This window comes from Diadema antillarum, unplaced genomic scaffold, assembly GCF_040938485.1.
Source record: "Diadema antillarum isolate AM-2024a unplaced genomic scaffold, OU_Dant_1.0 seq00001368_RagTag, whole genome shotgun sequence".
Taxonomy (NCBI): domain Eukaryota; kingdom Metazoa; phylum Echinodermata; class Echinoidea; order Diadematoida; family Diadematidae; genus Diadema; species Diadema antillarum.
This window is the reverse complement of record NW_027272130.1, coordinates 80,285-100,633: the sequence shown is the minus strand read 5'-3', so window position 1 is coordinate 100,633 and position 20,349 is coordinate 80,285. Positions and strand designations below refer to the sequence as shown.

General features: G+C 38.6%; 1 long non-coding RNA gene across 1 annotated transcript; it reads left to right on the top strand.

Moving 5' to 3' along the window:
- Positions 1-12,483: 12,483 nt before the first annotated feature.
- On the top strand, positions 12,484-20,348 carry LOC139708705 (uncharacterized). The gene is made up of 3 exons (XR_011709382.1): positions 12,484-12,571; positions 18,488-18,720; positions 20,250-20,348. It is a non-coding gene; the product is annotated as an uncharacterized lncRNA (long non-coding RNA).
- The last annotated feature ends 1 nt before the right edge of the window (position 20,349 follows it).

The window sequence follows — 20,349 nt, the reverse complement described above, 5'->3', positions numbered from 1 at the left end:
TATGTGTATTTTTCGCGTGGATTACTATAAAGATAAATCGACATGGATTGTGCTGCATTCTTGTCGTTAAACTGGATATCATTTTTTCTCTGAATTCATTCCTCAATGCAAAGTCTTGGATAATTGAATCTGCGTGCAGGGGGTATAGAAATGCAAAAGAGGAATGTCTTTTTCCTTTTCTCGAAATACTATTCCAATGCTTTGTTTATTTGATACGTACATTTTTTCCCAAAAAAAATCGCAATTATTTCCTAAAGGGGCCATATTGTTAAGTATGCTTCACATATTTTGCATCATATGTGCATGCTTTGCAGCTGCAGTGTCTACGGAATGAGTATACGGATGTAAGAGACAATGCTTTAAAAAATGACAATCTCGCTGATTTCATGTAAACGAATTAGTTGAACGAGTGTTGTGCATGCACTGTAATATATCATGCGTGATTTTACAATTCTATGATAGATCGTTTGTTCGCCGTTCATTAAGGCGATTGCATTGAATCATAATTATTACAATAGAACGTTTTCGGTTTTAATGCTTGAATAACTTGTACAATGATGAAGAAAAAACCGGGAAAAAGTGAAATGCCAAAGTGTCGTACTTTGTGGTGAAAAGACTGTCTTCACTCTGTACCACTTTGTATATTAAAAAGATTGGAAATAGCGCAATTTTATCCTACTGATATGTCTCATTTTGTTATCACTGGTCCAGTCTTAAATAATATGTGGTCATCCATCTCTATAATGTATAAGGTGATTATGTTTTCAAAATATACCTTCGTTTTTATTGAAAAGTAGAGGTGTGTAGGTACATTATACAATTATGCATGTGTATGTGCGTAATCTGATGATTGCACGGTCTGTTGTGAAATAACGTAGAACAGTAAAACACAAGTTTGTTGTATTTTGTAATTTGAGTCTTTGAGTTTTTTGAAGTTCATTATCATGCTATGAGAGTAATTACCATTTTTTCGTATGCTGAAATATTTGGCGAAATGTCATGTTTCACCATTTTCAAACAACAATTTTTATTTCCGCCATGATTCGTGTGGTGAAGATATGGGTTTGATATTCTATATAGTTTAATGTAAATGGAACAGTTAAAATGGACTGTAGAGTACTATAGTACTGGTTCAGGTGAGGATTCAGGTTCATAACATTTTGGGTAAGATAATGGAAACCTCTTATGAAATATGAGAGAGCATGTAATTCCAGGAAAGCTTAAGCGTTTATTGGATGAAAATTGGCCTTGAAATGGCTGAGATATCAAAAAAAAATAGAATTGACAGTCCAAGACTTTTATTAGGATCTATTTGTATATTGGCATATTTTGGGGGGAAATGATGAACTCCATCTCAGTTTCCTTTTTGTTGTTGGTCTTGCTTTTTCAAGGAAGCTAGCTCATTTGTAACTTAGGGACTATGCCGTGAGTGTACTATACACGTGTATAGCAAAATAAACAGTGCCAAACTGTATAATTAATAATCATTTCAATCTTATTCGCAAGGTTGAAGAATATGTCTGATACTGTATGATATGCCCCTGGACACAGTGAAATGCAAGTGTACAGATAAAAAAGTGTGTCTTTTATTGGTTAAATTAATTTTTCTTTTGCACGATATAGAGCTCGACGAGAAGTTGGTGGCAATCAACATCAGAAGCCTCATTCAGTGACACCGACCTACAACAAAAGCTATATCACCAACAAACTTTCATGAGGAATCGCCTAGAACAAACTCTGTATTCCTTGATCTCGAGTGCCTTGTCTATCTCTCTCTCTCTCTCTCTCTCTCTCTATCGAAACATCCCAAGACGTGTGATTCTTCAACGAGGCGTGCATACATTTATTTGCATACATTTATTTTGCAAATATTTGCATATTTGCATATTATATATGAGTTGCTTAGCAACTCAGTATGCTATTCTGTTACAAAATAACCTGTAGAAGGAAGTGTTACACTTTGTGATATCATGTATACGTGTAAAGTGTTATCATTGTTGTATAATGTCCTGCAAGCGTAAAATAAAAAAATGGCATAATGTTTACATAAAAAGTGTGACGCTTTTTGTCGTTAAACTGCATTTGAATTCTCTTTGTATTGTGTTCAGTGTTTGATGATACATTATTCAATACGACTGACTTTAGCTGAAACATGTATGCCTATTAACGAGAAATAGTGTCGTACCTTTCTTATCAAGCTTAAATGCAATGTTAATTTTTTTGTCTTTTGGGGGATGGAGGTTTGTGTATGTGTGTGTTTGTGTGTGTGTGTGTTGTGTGTGCGTGTGTGTGTGCGTGTGTATTCTTTTTCCTATAAGGCTCTAACCTGCCAATGGATAAGTGTACAATGAATGCATTAGAGGGTCTACTCCCGCTTTAAACTAGTTATACACGGCCGTAAGTAAATCACGAAAATCTCGTTACAAAACTCAAAACCCATAGCTTTATTTTTCTTCTTTTTCATACTTAATTGTTGGGCTATAAAGACATTTGTCACAACGAAAGAAACCAGCTGGGGTAGATTTTGCTAGATTACCCAATTCGATGGCGGTTATGGCGTTCACAATGGCACATTGTTCAGAACAAAATGTTTTTGTGGTAGCAAAGGAGCTTCAAACGCAGTTAGGACTTGTTTTGGGCTCACAGCTTTTCATCCTACGTTAAGGTGAGCGATGCACTTCAAAGCAACGAAAATATTCAACATGACATGTATAAAGCTCACTTCATAAAACAAACAAACCACCAAACAAATTAACATGTATGATCCATATGATAACACGAACTTTTGATTACTTACACCTAACACTGAGGGAGTTAGCTTAAAGGGATAGTACAGTATTGGTGGAGATGAGAATTGGGCTTTCAACTTTTTGCAAGATACCAAGAAAACACTTATGATATAGTACAGAGCATATACCATTTTAAGAGGAATTAAAGGTTAATCTGATGAAAATCGGGTTTGGAATGACTGACACATCCAAAAACAAAGTAAAACAAAGCGATCGTAATAAAGTGTGGGTCCCACACTTTATTAGAATCACTCTTTCTTGGGATATCTCAGCCATTTCAAAACCAATTTTCTTCAAATAAACGTTGAATTCCTAATAGAATTACATGCTCTTTCATATTTTAAAAAAGGTTTCTCATTATCTCACCAAAAAATGTTAGAAACCTGAAATTAGGTCTCAACCAAAACTGTATGATCCCTTTAACCAGCAATTAGCCTACTCTGTATGCCTTTTATTAAAAAAAATAGAAACCATGACAATGTATTGACTTCAACAATGAATAACTAACGTATATTTTGCTCACTGATAGTCACATGTGCCATATCTCAAGTGAAGTGCTCAAAACCTGAGGGAGTAAGATAGAAATCGTCAATTTCTATGATTTAAATTGAAAAAAGTTACCACGGCAACACAATGTTTGACACTAACAAAAAACATGAAGTTTGCACAACTATCTATCACAGGCGTCACATGTGCCAAATTTTCAAGCCAAATACTCGAAGTCTGAGGGAGATAACTGACTCAGAATCCACGGCAGTCAGTGTACGATTTTCATTCAGGATATGCTGTTACCATGGCAACGCATTATTCAACAGTGACTAAAGATTAAGTTGCACCTCTACATACAATAGCCGTCACATGTGCCAAATTCCATGTCATATGCTCAAAGACTGACGGAGTTGACTGAATCCACAATATTTTTGCATTCTTTTAAGTTAAAAAAATGTTGTTACCATGGCAACGCATTGTTTAACAATGACGAAACATTAAGTTTACACATCTATATACCCTCGTGGTTACATGTGCTAAAATACAAATCCAAACATTTATTTTTATGTTTTTTAGTTTAAAAAAAAAAATGTAACCATGGCAACGCTTTGTTGAACGATGACAAAAGATTAAGTGTGCACGTCTACCTACTATAGCGGTCTGTTGAGCGGGATTTGTAAAAACGCCTTGAATGTAAAACGTCTCGCCGGGAAATGTGAAAACGTTCAATTTCTGCCGGGAATTGTAAAAATGATGCCGGGAAATGTAAAAATCACGTACTTTCACGGTATTACATTACAATGGTATAGGATGACCCCACAATGTCGATGTCTAACAAAACTGCTCATGAACCTTCACCGTTATATTTCTTTTTTTTCCTTGTAAATTCCAAAACAGACTTTTACCAAACTTGGCAGATGATATCTTTATGGTAATAAGATCTTAATTTGTTGAAAAGTCCCGCCTCTCCTTCCCCACTTCCCCCCCCCCCCCCCCCCATCACCGAAGGAGGGGGGGGGAGGAGTTGAAGCATCTGGGTTCCTAAGAAGTCTGGGATTTTTCATCTTCCTAGTCGAACCAAAAAAGATAGAGGCAAGTTGGTGCTGAAATTTCATGTTTGTATGATTGTGGGGGCTAGTCGGTAGGGGGAAGGGGTGATGGGCAGGTCTGGATGGGTATTTTATACGTTTTCAGTATTCTCTTTAAAAAAACAAAAAACAAAAAACAAAAAAAGATCTGTGAAGGTTTTTCACCAAACTTGAAATAACATCTTTATGGTGATATGATCTTGTTAAAATCCCCCCCCCCCCCCCCGCGCCGAAAAAAAAAAGGGAGGAGGATATGAAGCCTCTTAGTCTGGAATATGTTTATCTTCTTAGTCGAAACAAAAGAAGATAGAGCCAAGTTAGTGCTATGATCGTAGATACATGTATGATATTGATCATGACTGATGTTTGATTATGGAGGATCCAGGGTTGCCTTGTTTTTTTTTTTTTGGGGGGGGGGGGTTGAGAGGGGGTTGGGTTGGGCAAAGAGGGGAATTTTTTCACATTTTCAGCATCTTTTCAAAAACAAAACAAAACAAAAATCTTTGACGGATTTTCCCCAAACTTGGCAAATAGCATGTTCATGGTTGCAATTTCTTTAATCTTAATTTGTTAAAATGTGACCGTGCACCTCAAAACAAACAAAAAGTCGCCAGACATGAATTTTTAGTTAAGACCATATTCTGAAAAGCAGACTTTAAGCTTTAAAATGATGTATAACTCAAATCAAATGGACTCTCCTAACCTATCTAAATATTGGAAAGAAAGCACAAACTCAGGAAAAGTGTGAACTGAGAAAAGAGGCTCTCAAGTACAGTGTCTATTCAAGCGCTTAATCCTTACCAAACCGTGCTGGCTGTGCGATGAATGGGACAAAAAACAGGGTGTAAACCACCAGAGTAACAACAATGAAGGGATTATCAGATTAAACTGAAATTAAGCATGACTCATTAGCACATTCTGTCCATAATTAATGCCAACTTTCAAAGCAGTAGCATTATCTTTTCAAAAGTTATTAGAGTTGAAAGTGAAGAGTGTGGACAAGGTTTTTCAGAAATGAAAAAGGGATTCTAAAGACACACATAATCACACTATTCTACCATAAATGTTCGAGATAAATTGCTAAAAAAACAAACTTTCCTGCCCGTTTTTTGATACCAAATTTTAGCATAATGTAGAAGAAGACCCGCTCTTTCAGAAAATATGAAAAAGTCAAGTTCGGCTAAGTTGACCCATTTCACTTATTTTCAGTCCTCACGCAAAATCAGTGTGTGCGACTTTATGGTCGTTTTGAGGTGCACGGTCACAAATGAGCCATATCCCCCCCCCCCCCCCCCACACACACACACACAGGGTGCATCGATGTTAGGGAAGGGGGCCTGTGGGGGATGGGGGAGTTGAAGCCTGAGACTCCTTAAAGCCTGGATTTTTTTTTAATCTTCGTAGTAGAATTCAAAAAAAAGAGAAAAAAGGAAAAAAAGATAGAGCTATTTTAGGTCTACATGAAGGCCCTAATGACTGAAATTTCATGATTAATTACGGCTGATCCAGGGGTACCGGTACCCTGAATTGTGGGGAGGAGGTGAGGGGAGGAGGGGAATTAATTTTCCACATTTTCAGCATCTTCTGAAAAATCTACGACGGATTTTCACCAAACTAGGAAAATGGCATCTTTATAGTGATGGAGTCTCAGAGTCTCTAAAGTCTGACATTTTTCATCTTCTTAGTTGAGCCAAAACAGATCGGAGCTATATTACTGTCACGCAATGACTGAAATTTAATGTTATGGCGGATCCAGGAGTGCCCTGATATATATATATATTTTTTTTTTGGGGGGGGGGGGTGAGCAGGTGGAATGAGGAGGATGAGGGGAATTTTTCACCTTGTCAGCATCTTCTTGAAAAATCTATGACGTATAGTTTTCACCAAACATGGCAAGTATCTTTATGAAGATATGACCTTGACTTTATTTATTAAAATTAGCCCTCCTTCACACCACCGAAGGAGGGGATTGATGCCGAAGCTGAAGCCTGACACTGAGTCCTTAAGTCTGGAATTTTTTGAGTTGAATATAAAATGATAGAGCTATTTAAGTTAGTGCTATAATTATGAAGTCATTAATGACTGAATTTCATGATTGATTGATTTTATGATTGAACAAAATATGAAGAAAAATTTTAAAAATCACTTTTCAACTGATAGTCACATGTGCCATATCTCAAGTGAAGTGCTCAAAACCTGAGGGAGTAAGATAGAAATCGTCAATTTCTATGATTTAAATTGAAAAAAGTTACCACGGCAACACAATGTTTGACGCTAACAAAAAACATGAAGTTTGCACAACTATCTATCACAGGCGTCACATGTGCCAAATTTCAAGCCAAATACTCGAAGTCTGAGGGAGATAACTGACTCAGAATCCACGGCAGTCTTGTACGATTTTCATTCAGGATATGCTGTTACCATGGCAACGCATTATTCAACAGTGACTAAAGATTAAGTTGCACCTCTACGTACAATAGCCGTCACATGTGCCAAATTCCATGTCATATGCTCAAAGACTGACGGAGTTGACTGAATCCACAATATTTTTGCATTATTTTAAGTTAAAACATGTTGTTACCATGGCAACGCATTGTTCAACAATGACGAAACATTAAGTTTACACATCTATATACCCTCGTGGTTACATGTGCCAAAATACAAATCCAAAACATTTTTTTAGATGTTTTTTAGTTTAAAAAAAAAATGTAACCATGGCAACGCTTTGTTGAACGATGACAAAAGATTAAGTGTGCACGTCTACCTACTATAGCGGTCTGTGGAGCGGGATTTGTAAAAACGCCTTGAATTGTAAAAACGTCTCGCCGGGAAATGTGAAAACGTTCAATTTCTGCCGGGAATTGTAAAAATGATGCCGGGAAATGTAAAAATCACGTACTTTCACGGTATTACATTACAATAGTATAGGATGACCCCACAATGTCGATGTCTAACAAAATTGCTCATGAACCTTTACCGTTATATTTAGGTGATCCGAGTATCCTCTCGGATCACCTTCTGTTTTTGTACGGATTCTTTCTTCTTCTTCTTCTTCTTTTTCTTCTTATTTCTCCCCCAAAGTTGTGCATCGATTAGCTCAGAAAGTCCTCTTCCTATCAATTTCAAACTTATCCCATATATGTATCGCCTCCCAAAGACGGCAATCGAACTAAAATCAAAGTGATCAGTCGACCGTGACGTCACTATGACGTCATTATATGAAAACACATTCTCGATCATATCTCATTAATGGAATGGAATTTTTAAATGAAATTTACGTCACATATATTTCAAGTCAAGTGCATTCTACTCATATTCTCAAAATTCATCTATACCTTAAAACGTGCGCGTACGCGCGCGTTGAAATATTTGTATGCTCAAATCGAGCTCAAATTTTTTTTGCACACGTTTCAGACCATTTAGAGCATTTTTTGAAAAATTGAAAAAAAATTACGGACGCGTACGCGCGCGCATATACGCACGCACAGCTCATATACAATAGAAATTTCCCGTTTTTTCACACGTATCGTCTGCCTGAAATGTCAGGGAATATGTCTACCAAGTTTCAAGTCAATCCGACTCAATATGACGTCATACGGGCCCGTCAAAGTTTAAATTCCGCGCGCGCGTCAATGGCGATATACAGTGCAACAATGCCAAAAAAATGCCAATTTTAAATCAGATTTTACTCGTCAGGATGGACAATGACCCCCCATTTTCTTTACATATTCTGAAAGCTGATGAGTTGTGCATGTCATTTCATGGGTTGGCGATGCTGGAAAAATGATTAAAAGATATCAAATTTCTTAATAAAATAAAAAGAGTAAATTTTCAAAATGACGTCATCAAATTACAAGTTCACTCGAGCGTATCTCACTTATCCTTTGCCAATTTTCACCCAGATTTCAGTATGTTGTAGCTTACTAAGTGCTCTTTCATTAATATAATAACAACATTTTGATAAGATGACGGCATCACCTCATAATATTGGATTGAAAGTAATATTGTCAAATTTGACCAGTTTACGTGTTATCTTAATGGGAGTGCAGTTTTTCTGGAAATGAAAATTGACATGACTATCTTTTTCGAGCACTAGCTCACATATGCTTCGATGAATTTCTCTAAGATTTTAATATGTTGTAGCTGAGACTTTGGGCTATCGTTAATGTGCCCTTCATTTTTTCATACGGTATCTGGATCACGTCCAAAAACTTGGTTGAATTCAAAGCCTATCTTCGATGTATTTTCATATTTCTTTCTTTTTCCAACTTTCTTTGCAATAACTCAAGAAAAACGTACTCTATCACCACCATATTTCGCACATGTTTAGTTCATGCCACGTACATTATTTCATAAAATAACAACTACTTCATCAGACGCCATCTTGGGTATGTAAATTAGGGTCAAAGGTCATAAATGTTTCATCCTGTATCTTGGTGAATACATGTTCTATATTCCCCATATTTTGCACACGTAAAGACCGTGTTACAAGGATCATTTCACAAATAACCACTTTTTGCTCAGATGCCATCTTGTCTGTGCAGATCGGGGTCAAAGGTCGTATGTACTTCTTTCTTTATCTTCATTATGACGTGTTATCTGTATGGGAGGGAATTTTTCTAGATGTGAAAATTGACATGATTGTCTTTATCGAGCACTAGCTCACCTACCCTGCGGTGAATTTCTCCCAGATTTTAATATGTTGTAGCTGAGACTTTGCGCTATCGTACGTGTTCCCTTTGTTTTTCATATAGTGTCGGAATCACGTCGAAAAACGTGGTTGAAATTAAAGGTTATCTTCGATGTATTTTCATATTTCTTTTTTTTTTCAATTTTCTTTGTAATAACTCAAGAAAAATAGCCCCTATCAACCCCATATTTTGCACATGTTTATTTAATGTTACGTACATTATTTCATAAAATAACAACTACTTGATCAGACACCATCTTGGGTATGTAAACTAGGGTCAAAGGTCATAAATGTTTCATCCTGTATCTTGGTGAATACATGTCTTATCTTTCCCATATTTTGCACACGCAAAGACCATGTTACAAGAATCATTTCAAAAAATAACCACTTTTTGCTCAGATGCCATCTTGGGGTGCAAAGTGGGGTCAAAGGTCAAATATACTTCATTCTGCATCTTTGATAGTGTATACGGAATTCGGTACCCAAGATGGCAGGTCTGACTCCCTTTTCAAAATGAGAATCCAAACATCACACGACCAATGTCCCTAATCTCAGGTGAAAACTCGAATCATTGATTAAAAAAAATCGGATCACCTAATTTGTCAGTCTTGACAAATTCCGGGTCTAGTTCTTTTTTTTTCCTGTAAATTCCAAAACAGATTTTTACCAAACTTGGCAGATGATATCTTTATGGTAATAAGATCTTAATTTGTTGAATAAGTCCCGCCTCTCCTTCCCCCACTCCCCCCCCCCCCCATCACCGAAGGAGGGGGGGGGGGAGGAGTTGAAGCATCTGGGTTCCTAAAAAGTCTGGGATTTTTCATCTTCCTAGTCGAACCAAAAAAGATAAAGGCAAGTTGGTGCTGAAATTTCATGTTTGTATGGCGGATTGTGGGGGCTAGTCGGTAGGGGGAAGGGGTGATGGGCAGGTCTGGATGGGTATTTTATACGTTTTCAGCATTCTCTTTAAAAAAAAAAAAAAAAAAGATCTGTGAAGGTTTTTCACCAAACTTGAAATAACATCTTTATGGTGATAATGATCTTGTTAAAATCCTCCCCCCCCCCCCCGCGCCGAAAAAAAAAAAAAGGGAGGAGGATATGAAGCCTCTTAGTCTGGAATATGTTTATCTTCTTAGTCGAAACAAAAGAAGATAGAGCTAAGTTAGTGCTATGATCGTAGATACATGTATGATATTGATCATGACTGAATGTTTGGTTATGGAGAATCCAGGGTTGCCTTGTTTTTTTTTTTTTTTTTTTTTTTTTGAGGGGGGTTTGAGAGGGGGTTGGGTTGGGCAAAGAGGAGATTTTTTTTCACATTTTCAGCATCTTTTCAAAAACAAAAACAAAAAATCTTTGACGGATTTTCCCCAAACTTGGCAAATAGCATGTTCATTGTTGCAATTTCTTTAATCTTAATTTGTTAAAATGAGCCATATCCCCCCTTTCCAACCCCCCCCCCCCCCCCCCACACACACACAGGGTGCATCGATGTTAGGGAAGGGGGCCTGTGGGGGATGGGGGAGTTGAAGCCTGAGACTTCTTAAAGTCTAGATTTTTTTTTTTTTGATCTTCGTAGGAGAATTTTTTAAAAAGAGAAAAATAAGAAAAAAAAAGATAGAGCTATTTTAGGTCTACATGAAGGCCCTAAGGACTGAAATTCCATGATTAATTACGGCTGATCCAGGGGTACCGGTACCCTGAATTGTGGGGAGGAGGTGAGGGGAGGAGGGGAATTAATTTTCCACATTTTCAGCATCTTCTTGAAAAATCTACGACGGATTTTCACCAAACTAGGAAAATGGCATCTTTATAGTGATGGAGTCTCAGAGTCTCTAAAGTCTGACATTTTTCATCTTCTTAGTTGAGCCAAAACAGATCGGAGCTATATTACTGTCACGCAATGACTGAAATTTAATTTTTATGGCGGATCCAGGAGTGCCCTAATATTTTTTTTTTTGGGGGGGGGGGAGGGGCAGGTGGAATGAGGAGGAAGAGGGGAATTGTTCACTTTGTCAGCATGTTCTTGAAAAATCTATGACGTATAGTTTTCACCAAACATGGCAAGCATCTTTATGAAGATATGACCTTGAATTTATTTGTTACACACCACCGAAGGAGGGGATGGATTGATGCCGAAGCTGAAGCCTGACACTGAGTCCTTAAAGGTACTAGCCCACATTTGCAAACCCACGAAAATCAAAACTGCATAAAACAGGTCCAATATGACTTCAAGTACAAGTTATAACAGTAACATACATCACCTGTCGCTCTTTGTCTATACCATTCGATAAAAGAGAGAAAATCATCGTTTTAAAATCAATTTTCAAACCGGGTCAACCCGACCCAAAATCGAATTACGAGCGCGGGCTATAGCTACGCGTACTGTAACACGTACGTGGACCGGAGCTAGCGAGCGTTATACGCATGCATACGGATTACGGTGCATTTTCATTTATTTTTATGAAAGTAATGGACTAATTGGAACGAAATTTTGCACAGGTGTTACTGCAATCATACCCAAACTCCATGCTAACTATGAGACCAATTGCTGCAGGTTTACAAATGTGGGCTAATACCTTTAAAGTCTGGAATTTTCTGAGTTGAATATAAAAATGATAGAGCTAAGTTAGTGCTATAATTATGAAGTCATCAATGACTGAATTTCATGATTGATTGATTCTATGATTGAACAAAATATGAAGAAAAATTAACAAAAAAATCACTTTTCTAGCAATATGAAAGAGCACCTGACCAATCGCTTTCAGTAAGGGGGGGGGGGGGTGATAATATTTATTGCTACCCTTATCATGGCAGTATCAAGTTGATGGAATGTGTAATTTTCATGAAAAATGAATCTTTGTGGAATTCCCTTTACATTTTCCTCATAATATTGTTGTGATCCACTCGTAGTCATAACCTCTAGACTAGTAGTGTCCTACCATTCATCTTGCCTTTCCAACACCAACCCATTAAAAATTCTTACCTTTTGCATCATTTTTTTGTAAGATTTTTCTCAAACTTTCACTGAAAAAGGTTGCTACTTTCACTTAATCCACATTGAGAAGAAGAAGAAGAAGGAGGAGGAGAAGAAGAAGAAGAAGAAGAAGAAGAAGAAGAAGAAGAAGAAGAAGAAGAAGAAGAAGAAGAAGAAGAAGAAGAAAAAGAAAAAGAAAAAGAAGGAAGAAGGAAGAAGGAAGAAGAAAAAAGACAGAGACCATGCGACACTTGGCGCCCCATAAGTGGCAGTAGCTCTATTCTCTGGCTGGTGCTGGCGCGCGCTTTGCAAGCGTTTGGCCATTGGATGATCCACCCACATGGTCGACCATCGTCTATCAAAACTACATTGTACATTGCCAACAGGGCCTCTATTAAACTACTGCTAGCACTAACATGTAAACAGTGCATGTACGGTGCGTTATCAAACCATCGCTGTGTGAAACTGGCAACTGGTTACGCGTCGCGTCCTGTAAGAATTTCACATTTTGACGCTGGACTGTAGCTGCGATTGACAGGTTTGTCTCGTAGACGTCTTACATTTGACTTCAGATGGATGGTATGGCTCGATATACAACGTACAGTCGAGTCTGGGGCCAGGGCAGGGGATCTCGTCACGAAACACGAAAGTGGTAACAGTAACAGGGTTGTGTCACAACACGAATATAAAGTTATGGGACTGATGGACGGGACGTGCTTACACTAACGTTTTAATACACATGCAGTTGAAGCGATAATGCCCAGCATGGCTAATGTCACGATGTGATGCCCCATGCGTTGAACTTCAAGTCGTGGTCACATTCAAACTTGAATTTGATTTCAACCAAACACAAATTTAGATCTAACTTGCTAGTCTACTCTAGACGACAACTATGCCGTTGTCGGCTCCTTAGCAACGGCCTTATAAATTTACTAAAATTTACTAGGGTCTAGACTATCTAGAACCTACAATAGTTACAGCATTACTCCTATACCTATTGGTAATTAAAGTAAGAAGTCGAGGGCACTGCCACTGGACCCACTGTCACTGATGTAGAAATGCACACCTACAACGTAACGTTACCGGTGTAGAAATGCACGTTACCTATCAGTTTCTCCGCCGTATACGCGTCTACATTACATCCACTGTCTGAATCAACTGGAATAGCATCCACTGACTGTCTGAAGCACCACACCACAAACCTGAGTCAATAAACATTGATAATAGCCTCATCACCCATCCAGTTGCTGAACAGGCTTTGATGAGAAGCACCGGGCGTAGAAGTAACGTTAGAACAAGTAGACTCTAGAAGTTCTAAATCATGATCACGTGAATGTTGTGCACCTGTTGGAGGTGCTCAAATGAACCATTCGATATGTGAGAGTATTTTCGTGGAATTTGAATAGACACTAGAACTAGTCAAAAAGGCAAAATAAAGAGAGAAATCAGAGTTCGGAATTAAAATGTCGCTCATGAACTGGGCAAAACCATGAAATCGGCCCCACGGCCCACTGGCAGTGCGCATGCAGCCGTGTGTTAGCAAGCAAATGGGTTAGGGTTAAAGTTATAGGGTTTCTAGGGTTAGATTAAGATTAGATTTAAGGTTGTATTTATGATGAAATTGGCCATTAAATTAGTCGAGGAACATGAGGGAGTCCCTCGAGCTCCGCGACTAAAAAGTTGAACAAAGAAAAAAGGGGAGGACGATGCATGCTGTGGAAATCGGCCCCGCGGCTGTGTCAATCTCGCGAAAACGCCGTTTGGTGGGGCCGCATTCAGGAGTACTTTATACTGTGGAAGAAAGCTCGTCCGCCATGCTATAATGACAATGTACTGATGAACGCCACACGGTGGGGTTTAATTTACTAGTATAAACAAGCAAGCTGCCATACGGATATGCAGTGGTGTTGCCTATTTCACGATCGCCGCACTTTTCAGTCAGAATCTGTAATTTTGTACTTTTCTTTCTTAGTAATTAATTGACTTTCAAATTCCATGAAACCGTGGTACCGAAACCGTCTGATAAAGTCCATCTTAGCATGTCTGATAGCCATAAAGAAATTTAATTGACAAATCATTTAAGGGAATGGTATTGGTACTGTAGGTATGCGTGGTGTGCACTTCTACATGATTACCCTTTTTGTGCACCATACAAAGGATCGGAATACATAATGTGTCATCACATGCACTTTGGGCCCTCCACTTTTTTTAACCCTTTGAGGACGAGTCCCGAGTATACTCGAGCAGGTGTCTTTGGGAAATGTGTGTTATAGCAAAATTAGTCTGTCCTCAACGGGTTAACCTAGAACGGATATGTAAGTGTCACTATTCCACTAAAAAGAAATAAACTAGGCCTAGATTGAATTTATAGGACCCAGGTCTACTAGTACCGTACTACTATACTTTACTACTAGAGTTTATAGATGTCTAGAAAATATTTAGGGACCTAGGGCTTAGATCACCTAGAGTTCTAGATCTAGATCTAACGTTAGATGTGTTCTAGAATGTTCTACAAGTACCTTCTAACTTGTTAGCTAACCGTTGGAGAAGAGATCTTGAACAAATTGAAGTGTAAGGGCGGTAAAGGTTATGTTTTCTGCTGAAGACCCTTTTTTTTTGTCCGCTGAAGTCGAAGGAGAAAGATGAGCTGAAGAACTTTGTTTGTTTGTTTGTTTGTTTGTTTGTTTGTTTTTTCTGCTTGTCATGTGAAGAAGCCCGGAAATAGAAAGGACCCTCTTTTTTTTTTTTTTGGGGGGGGGGGGGGGGCCTGTCTATTTGTTAATTAGACTAATCTAAGACTAACGTTGAGAATGATAGAAGATCAGACCTACCATGGCATTAGACAGAAAGATCCATTGTCCAGAGGAGTCTTTTTTTTTTTTTTTTTAATGTAATCAGTCTCCTCCAAAGACCCAGTCTCAGGCTCAGCCAAACAAATATCATGAATCTCCGATATCCAGATCACTGACATTAGTGTCATTTAAAATCATTCTGTTCACCATGTCACCTCTCACTGACACACAACACCGACATGTACCATCCCGGAATAGTTCCAAGGAACTGTTGAAAGGGATTAGACGTAGTAATCTATCTACGTGTAGGAGTAGAATCTTATACTTCAAGGTTCAAGGCTTAAACTATCACCTATCTATAGGTGATATACACTGTAGGCCTAACCAGGTTAGGCGTAACGTAGTTAGGCCTAACCGTTAAAACTAAACTGCCACCAGTCCCAATGCGTACAAGTTGCGTTAACTGTGTACAAGGAGCGCCCCAAGGTTAGCCTAGAACATGTTAATAACTATGTCATGACTTATTTGCCACTCTTGCTAAACCAGAAGGATGGGTCTGTATCTGCTTGTCGGGGATATGTTCCACAGAGACTGGGTCTGGCTTCACAGAATCCACTCCTATCTATCTATTAACCAGAGTACGAAGTCAAAAACAAAACAAAACAAAACAAAACAAAACACAGACTCCTCTGGATAGACACTTGACCGACAACATGTCTAATTCCGCGAAAAACTTCTTATTTATAATAATCACATTTGCTGGGTCAGTTTGGGGTCAAAATTTGCTTACCCAGCAAATGTCATTATTACCTCCGCCAAGGGAGAAGGTTATGTTTTCGTTACCGTTGTTTTGTGTGTTCATTCGTTCGTTAGTTAGTTTGTCCGTGTGCAAAATAACTCAAAAAGTAGTTAACGGATTGGGATGAAACTTGCAGGAAAGGTTGAGAATGACACAAGTAACAAACGATTAACTTTTGGTAATGATCCAAGAATTTTGGGGGAATTTATGAAGGATTTTTGATGTTTTGGCAGGTAGGGTCAATGAACTTGGGAGTTCAGGCTGCGCATATTTGAGGTTTGCCTGCACGCACTGAAGTGCGTGCTCTAGTTTCTGCTGGGGCGAGGCGCGCCGTGCAGCTGAATATGACATAACAAAGGCTTCTACACTTGGAAATCTGGCGACTTTTAGCACCGATGCTGTGTACCGTACGTATGATATCTCTGTGGAAGAACAAGATCAGTGTAGTGGTGGAAATAAACTTCATGCTTGGCGGAGGTCTGCGCTCTCAGAGTGCTTTTCTAGTTATAATTATGAGAAGTTTTTCGGGGAAATAGACTTAGTTAATAAGTAGGCCCTAATGTTACCGTATGCTTTTATCAGTTATCTCCCTAAAAACCCATTATTGCCACAAAGATTGCTACAGTACCTGGTATTTAATTTGTGGCCTATGCTGTAGAAAATCAAATCAGTCCCACCCCGCCCCGCCACTGGCCCTGTATCAATCTTGCGTAAACATTGTTTGGCGCCCACACCGGCATGCTTTTATGTACAAGTGGACAAGTTGTACCTTCTTCTTCTTCTTTTGTTGACTCCCTCATTCACAGAAAGAAATTTCAGCGATACACGCACACTGATCATCATGTACAATGTAATGTCAGGAGATAACTGTGTTTAATAAGGAGTGTGGGGGTTGGCATTTTCCAAAGAGATGTGTGATGGTCTCATCTTTGGATTGACAGGGGCATCTAGGGGGCATTTCATGGAGAGGTTTTGTTGGATATTTTTCTGACAAACTGTTACAAGCTACTAAAATCCTTGCATCTGATAGGCTAAGAGCAAAATTGTCCGATAACTTTGTCGGACAAAATGCTTCATGAAATCAAATGCCCCCCCCCCCCCCCCCCCCCCCCCCAGGGTGGTGTTTCATCAATTTAATCAGCGCTGACAAGTTGTCAGTCACTGAAAATTTCAGCAAAATTCTTGGTTTTTATTGCCTGAGATGGTCTGGTCACAGTGGGACCTGCTTCATGAGTAGAGTCTATGCCAGATTAGGGGTTTATTAATAGGGTTAGGGTTAAGAATAGGACAATTTAGGGTTAGGTTAGGGGTTGGATAATAATGCACTGTATTATTATGTATTTAATGTTTGGTAGACCATCTACCTCATTTTCCGTATATATATCTCCCAATGAACCACCACACACTGAGCAGCTGGCGAGCTTCTCACTTCTATGGAATACCATTTGACAAGTGATAATGTCACTGATATAGACCTGAAGCCCACCTCACACTTTCACTACAGGGTAATATCGACACATTGAACACTTCACGATATTGTGTGCCTTTGCTCTCTGCTTCAGGATTATTTATCAAGCTTTGTACTTCTGCATCCCAGAAAATTGCCAGAATCATGGTGCAAATTGTGGAAAAGTGTGCTATCCCCCAATTAGCCATAAATAGGTTCCATTTTTTTTTTTTTTTTAATATCCTAGCTAGCCATAATAACAATCACCTAAATGTTTTTAGGCCTCCTTCATCCATTCGCCACCACCGCAAACCACCTGCACAGGGCAGGCGGTGAGACTTGTATACTAGTGTGTGTGTGTGTGTGTGAGCATGTACAATGTAGTGACTGCGAGCATGTACAATGTAGTGACTGCTTGTAAATCTTCAACTGTGTAGACAGTAACAGACTGATGTTGAGATCAAGATTAAAGGTTTTGTGGATTTTTTTTCTTCATTATTTCACAGAATAATTTGGCCAAGGAAAGTGGACATACTCATACATGCCCTCTGCAATGGGTGATCCCCTGCCTGAGATATAAACCCAGTATCAATTCACTTAAATTCATGAATGAGGGCCAACAGTTTATGCACTGTTGGGTTGCATGGTGTTTCATACACAGGATCAGAGCAGGTCTTTAGGAGGGAAGAGCATGTGGTGTGGCGTACTGTGCTTTCATTTTGCACAAACACATTCACACATAGATGTATGTACACTCTGCATCCCAACTCAAAATTCCACCCACATGCACACAGTGCCTGAACACATGGTGTCAAACCTTTGGAGCCTGATAAATGTAGGTACGGTACCCTACCGTACAAAATTGTGTTCACATGCACTGCTTGATTAGGGTAAAATCTCACACCAATAATAAAGAGCCCTGAAGTTTATGATTGCCGAGCAAAGATTAGCAGATCAAATACGTCGAAGACAAGTACAAGCCTATTTCAGTCAGCCGACAGACCATGTCCGTTGGTTAATTTATCAATGTGAATATGCGAATACTTACATTAATAGATCTAAGCGGATTATGCAATGGTTAACTAATATCTCAGCCATTCACATACCGGTAGTCTGTAGAACTGCCATATGTCAGACCAACTTAAAATACCTACTACGGTACTTCATAGACACCGACGTCCTTGACAGAAGCTCGAGTGAACATCAAGCAAAAATGGCATTTTTAAATTCTACAAATACTTGGAGGGAAAAGAGACAAATTACTGAAATCTGCTTAAATTTATCACAATAATTTACAGTAACTGCTGTTACTGCTCTTGATTGTTGGCATACCAGGTAATCGTCCACCAAGTTAAATTAGGACAATTGTCATGCATTTCATGTAGATTTACACTGCTTTCTGTTTTTATTATTAAGGTATGATGAAACGGTCGTCCAAACCGCAAGAGAAGATGAAGGAGTCGGCTTGTGACTTTTGTGAAGAAGTTAGTCATGTGCGTAAAAGGAAATTGAAAAGGCCGAGAACAGCAAATGTGAACAAGCCTGCAAAACGTCAGAAAACAGTATGTACACGTACGCCTGCCAAGATTCGACGCAGAACGATTGGAGTGCAGACTTACGCAAAGAGCTACGCAGCGACAGCTGTACCAGTAAGTACCATAATTTACATTGTAGTGTGACATTGACCCTTAAAGGGAAGGTAAACCCTGAGAGCAATGTGGATTGAGTGAAAGCAGCAGCATTGGTAGAACACATCAGTGAAAGTTTGAAGAAAATCGGACAACCGATGCAAAAGTTATGAATTTTTAAAGTTTTGGTGTTGGAACCGCTGGATGAGGAGACTACTAGAGGTTATGACGTATGAGAGGACTACAATATAAATTAAATATAAAGAAATTTTCACAAAAATTCATTTTTCATGAAAACCACATATTCCATCAACTTGATACTGACATATGTTAAGGGTAGCAATTATTCCCCCTGCTTTCTGAAAGCGGTTAGGCAAGTGCCCTTTCATAATGTTAGAAAAGTGAATTTTTGTTGATTTTCCTTTATATTTCCTTTATATTGCTGTCCACTCATATGTCATAATCTCTAGTAGTCTCCTCATCCAGCGGTTCCAACACCAAAACTTTAAAAATTCATAACTTTTGCATCGATTGTCCGATTTTCCTCAAACTTTGACTGATGTGTTCTGCTAATGTTGTTGCTTTCACTCAATCCACATTGCTCTTTGGGTTTACGTTCCCTTTAAAGTTTATCTGTTGAAAACTAAACATTTAGTACCAAGTACAGTCGGGGAGGTGTCTATGGGAAATGCATGTTATTTATAGCAAAGTCAGCTCATCCTAATGGATTTAGTGCTTACTGTAGTGATGCTTGCATCAGATGATCGATTAAAATTTGGAGAACTGAGAAATGTGAAGTTATTAATCATGATTTTCCGCTTGAAAAAGAAAAAATGGGCTGATGTTTGGATGGAAGTCAGTGAATGTTAGTGAAGTTTAGACTTACTTTCACACCTACGATTGTACAATGTAACCCTTGACCTGAGGGGTCACACATTTGTATAGAATTTCAGCTCATTTTGATGGGCTGTTACAACTTTTTATACTATAAATTGTTACAATGGCATGTGATACAGTAGGTTGCTCTGAATTTTTTTGGTAATTTTTCAAGTCTCCCAGTATCTATTGGATGGATTGGAACAACTGCCTCTAAACAGCTTGCAGTTAGAAACAACATCTAGTGCTGTCCCTGATGGCCCTGAATTGAAGGTTTTCTGTGTGGACATAAAATCCCCACATAAGATTGCTTCTTTGGGCTGCATGGAATAGAAATATAGAATCAGGAGAACAGTTTGAACTGCCCCCATTCATTCTGTTTTAATGTACCTGTCAGCACAGATTTCTGCTCCTCGTATCATAGTGTCATGCTTGTCTAAATGCACCATGTAATCCATGTTTATCCTCATAAATTGCCCTTTCAAATGTGCTAATGCAAATTAGTGAGTATCATTGTAGTGAGTTAATAATGATTGTATTTTATAACCGAACTAATAAAATGGTTGGTTACTCTGTAAAACAATAATACATTTTTCTTTTTTTTTTTTTTGGTCATTCAAGAGTGACCTAATGACAATGTAATTTGTGCATCAAATTTCTTTCTCGAAATATAGCCCGGCCGCTTTCTCCCAGAAGCAGCCGCCAATCTAAGACACGGTAACTACAAAGAGACTATTGCGTTCATGTGTCGGAAAAGTTCCTCTTTCACGACAC